The sequence below is a fragment of the Vespa crabro genome, chromosome 4, assembly GCF_910589235.1.
Source record: "Vespa crabro chromosome 4, iyVesCrab1.2, whole genome shotgun sequence".
Classification (NCBI taxonomy): domain Eukaryota; kingdom Metazoa; phylum Arthropoda; class Insecta; order Hymenoptera; family Vespidae; genus Vespa; species Vespa crabro.
In genome coordinates, this window is record NC_060958.1 from 7,694,419 (window position 1) to 7,699,418 (window position 5,000).

The following is a 5,000-nucleotide window of genomic DNA, read 5'->3' on the forward strand; positions in this document are numbered from 1 at the left end:
CTCTCTCTCTCTCTCTCTCTCTCTCTCTTTCCTTCTTTATCTACTTCTATCTATCTATCTGTCTATCTTTCTTTCTTTCTCTCTCCTTCTTTCTCTCTCTCTCTCTCTCTCTCTCTTTCTTTCTTTCTTTCTTTTTCTTTCTCTTTCTCCACTTCACGTTCCTTTTACCCTCCTGACCGCGATCGCTCCTGGATATATCGGCTAGACTTAGACGTCTTGAAATATCGATCGTCGAGCCACCTCTGCTTTAACCCAACCAAGCCAACCAACCAACCAACCACCCAACCACCCACTCACCTTCTGCATCACCCTCCCTCTTACCCCAGGCCACTCCAACCCGTCATCCCGAATCCTACTAGGAATTTTTGATCCACTCTCGATGTCATTTCTAGAAGAACAGTAGATTCGTTGAAAATAAGGGGTTCCCTTAAAAGTCGTATACAAAAGGGGTCCATAACGTGAACTCATGTATGTGCATATTTTTACATGTCTTGTATCAAAGATTAATGGATAGCAGAGGGATCGTACTAACGGAGAAAATAGTAGATGGTATGTGTCGGGTATAAGAATTTTTTCGTTTTCGCGGAGATCAAAGTCATTCGGGATTAAATTCGAAAAAGTCCATTTCGGATGGTTATCGTAGATACGTAAGTACCTAAACGTATACGTGCAGCAGTAACAGCAGCAGCAACAGCAGCAGCTCGTTTTCTGGCAAATGTTTATAGGTATATGAGTTTGTGTGTGTAAGCTTGCGTGCATGCGTGAGCACATGTGTGTATGTGCGTATGCGTATATGTGTGACAAAGAGTAAGAGAGAGAGATAAAGCGAGAGAGAGAAAGAGAGAGAACAGAGAGGAGATAAAAGTTAAAAAGAGGGAGAGTAGCTGCAGGAGCTGTGCCCGGTTATTTATCACGCGCGGCGTGGTTCGCCGATCGTATCCTTCTATCTTTCTCTCTCTGTCTCTTTTTCTTCCTTTCTCTTCCTTCCTGGGTACTCCCTTTGAAACTTCTCCTTCTCTCTCTCTCTCTTTCTTCTTCTTCGCTCTCTCAGGAGAGAGCCTACATTCCTCGACGATCGAGGCACACCGTGCAAGAGCCCATTGCGACTACCAAGAGGGACTCGTTACGAGCGTCCTAGTATCTCCCTTCCACGTTTCTATTCCTTCACTTTCTTGCCATCCTCCTCCTCCTCCTCTTCTTCGCTCAATCCTCTTCCTCATACCTACCTACCTCCTACCATACTTTCCTTCCTTCCTTCCTTCCTTCCTTCCTTCCTTCTTGTATAACTCCCTCGAGGGATCGGTTCCTCTCGCCTTACGTGCACCCGTATCCTATGTATGTATATATGTATGTATGTATGTATGTATGTATGGATGTATGTATATATGTACCCTGTATATATCTGTCCTCTGTCCTACGCGAATGTATTTTCACTTGGTAAATATGTATGAGTGAGTGAGTATGCGAGCAAGTATCCGCGTTGAGTCAGCCTGGTCACTCTCTTAGGTATCCTACGTAAAGTAGAACCCCCACGAGAACTGACTTGATCTCACTTCGGACTTTGGACTTTGGACTTTGGACTTTCGTCTCGTAATGATAAGAATTTTGTTTCTTTTCTTTTTTATCTTTTATTTCTCTTTTTTTCTTTCTTTCTTTCCTTCCTTTTTTCATATTATTATCTCCTTCGTTTATTTCTTATTTTTATTCATATTTTTCTTTTTCTCTTTTACATTCTCGCACTCCATTTCCTTCAGTTACTTAAAAGAAAGACAGTAAAATTAGATTAAACTAGGAAAAGGAAAATCTGTACAATTTGAGATTTCTCCCGTGATCGATAAGAATTTCATATCTACTATTAGCAATAATATTACAATTAACTATTGGATAACTATGAGACCTTTCTATATTCAAGTTTCACGTCAGGGCAATAACGTTCTCATTAATCTATGTATCATCTATATATTTTATTTTCTTTCAAATTCTGCATTATTTTCAACAGAAGGAAAGAGAGAGAGAGAGAGAGAGAGAGAGAGAGAGAGTGAGAGAGAGAGAGAAAGAGAGTTAAATCTTGGTTTCTTCTATTTTTTCTGCTCGAAGAAAATTCGAAGACTTTCTGTTCTCTCGTAGACGAGAGATTCCGCAAGGGTCTTCCGGGAAACATCCGCGTGCTTACGGAAAAAGAAGGAAGTAACGAGAAAGTGTGTGTGTATGTGTATGTGTGTGAGAGAGAGAGAGAGACAAAGAGAAAGAAAGAAAGAAAGAGAAATAGAAAAGGTTTGAGAGACTTTCAGACTTTCGAAACGACCAAGACGAATGTTGCAGCTCCATCTTGGATATATATATATATATATATATATATATATATATATATATATATATATCGATGCGAGCACTAGTGCTACCGTTCTATCCTTATACGAATCTTAGACTATTTCCTTCCTTTCTTCTTTCATCCTAGTCTTCGTTTTCTCTCTCTCTCTCTCCCTCTCTCTATTTCCGTCTTTGTCTCTCTCTCTCTCTCCCTCCCACCCTCCCTTTCTCTCTTTCTTTCTACTGTTGAAGAGAAACGGTAGGTTGGTAAGTGCCTCGGAGGGCGATGAAAAGGTTTCTCTCTGATAACAACCGACCTAACGCTAGCCTTTCCTTCTCTCCCAGCGAGCCTTTCCTAGAAGAATCTGACCTTCTATTATTCTCGTTGACTCCTCGTTGTCTTTGTACTGTACTGTCGATGGGGCCTAGTCGATGAAAAATACGCGTTCACGTACAATTGGGATCGTACAATTGGAATCTTCGTCGATGGTCGAATATGATCGAATTAACGTCAAACATTATTTTTTTTTTTTTTTTTTTTTTTCATTTCCGATCAATTGCGAATAATCTCTTATCGATCACATCGCTCTTACTATGGAAAAAAACGAAAATCGTTTCGTTTAGTGTTGGTAAAAAAAAAAAAAAAAAAAAAAAGAAAGGAAAAAGATCACTGTCTATTGCAATTATTGATCTAATCGTTTTTCTAAGCATCATCATCATAAATAATCGTAAAGTTCGGTAGAAAGTTAGTTATGTGATGATTTGTGAAAGAAAGTAGGAAGGAAGGAAGGAAGAAAGGAAGGAAGGAAGGAAAGAAGGAGGAAAAGGGGAAGCGGAAGCGGGATGGGTATGAGGGAAAGGATAAGGGAGAGAAAAGGTCGTGAAGGAGAGAAACGAGCTGACTTTGCCACGCGGCAGGAGACTCGCCACGCGCGATCCTTAATCAGACACGGCGCGTAGCTGGCACGTAATACGGGGTAAAGGGGGAGGGGTTAGGCTCACCCCTACGACCCTTACAACTATACCGGTACAACTACTAGCTCCAATTCATATTGGGTAGGAACTTTGAGACGACTACGACGACTACGACGACAAGTATGTACCTACAACCTACGACGAGGTCGTGAAATCGTCGTCTCGCCCTTTTCCATTCTCCGTACCTTCTTCACCCTTCGCCGTTGGCTAGAACGTTAAAGTTTCTCTCACAGTGGCATTACTTGTGAGAGAAAAGAGGCTAGGGGTGTCTAGAAAGCTAGGATAACGGGGGTAGCTTATGGATCGGAGTCTTACGCCAGCCGTTTTACGAGCCACCGTTAGCTGCCGTTGTAAGGGCCAGTATATACCGTCTCTCTCTCTCACACACACACACACACTCACTCACTTTTTACTTTTTTTCTCTCTTTTTCCAACGTCCCTTATCCGACTAGTGGCGTGTCCGCAACGAGCGTATTTTTCAACCCTTCCAACCATCCAACGCTTTCCATCCCCCTTCGCGTGTTCGCCACAGAGAGAACTTGTGCCGATCCGATGGACGCAACTACCAACTTTTGCTTCACGATCTCCTTGCGTGTATAATACCTATGCATGTGTGTGTCTGTGTCTCTGTGTGTGTGTGTGTGTGTGAGTGTGTGGATACACGTGTACGACGTACTTACAACATATATTTTCAACAATTTTCTTTAGATATTCCTTCTTTTTCCTTTCTTTTTTTTTTCTTATTTTTTTTTTTGGTGCTTCTTTATCAAGCTACGCTAAGACCGTTCTTATTATCAGTAAGGGAATTATTTTTGACGGACTTTCGAAAAGATAAAAAGTTATTATTTCCATAGTAGAATATGATTTTTTATCGCGAGAGAACGGAATTGAGGAAAAAAATTTGTCAAATTCGTCGTCAAAATCGATATGTCTTCTTGGATATGCAAAGAACGAGTCACAAACGACTCGTGTCTGCTTAGAACTATGCTTTACTACTTGCTCCTTTCTTCACTTCCAATGCCATAATTCGTCTTATCACTGATATATATATTTATCCTTAAAGAATGTGATAAAATGCTAATTCTCGTTCAATCTCTCTTTTTTCCTATATTATCTCTCTCTCCCTCCTCTCTCTCTCTCTCTCTCTCTCTCTCTCTCTCTCTCTTTCTATCTCTTTCCTTTTCTATTTTTCTCTTTGAAAGAGTTCGCATTATCCTTAAAAGCTATCGCTAGAAGCAGCGCCTCTCATTATCTTTCGGCTCGGACTTGGAGTAAGACTTGCCGGGCTTATCGAGCCGTAGCCAATGGTCTTCGATGCCGTTATACCGGCCGGGGGTGGCATCGATCCAGGTTCGAAAGCAGATATCAGGATGGCGTATCGTCCTTCCACCGCCTCTCTTCCAACATCATCCCTCCTACTATCGTTTTCTCAGTTCAGCTTCGGTTTCTACGGCACCTTCGGTTCCTCCACCTCCACAGCAAGCTCCTTCGAAGCTTACGAAGCGTTCGGAGCAGCCTTTCGCGTCCTCGGGTATTATCGAGCCCGACACGGAGCCACCGAGGCATTTCCACCTCCATCTCTGGCAGCTTCATCACCATCCTACCATACTCTGCTCCAGCTTCTCTCTCTCTCTCTCTCTCTCTCTCTCTCTCTCTTTCTTTACCTTACACTCCTTGCATCTCACTCTCTCACCATCTCGTGCACGGCTCGACTC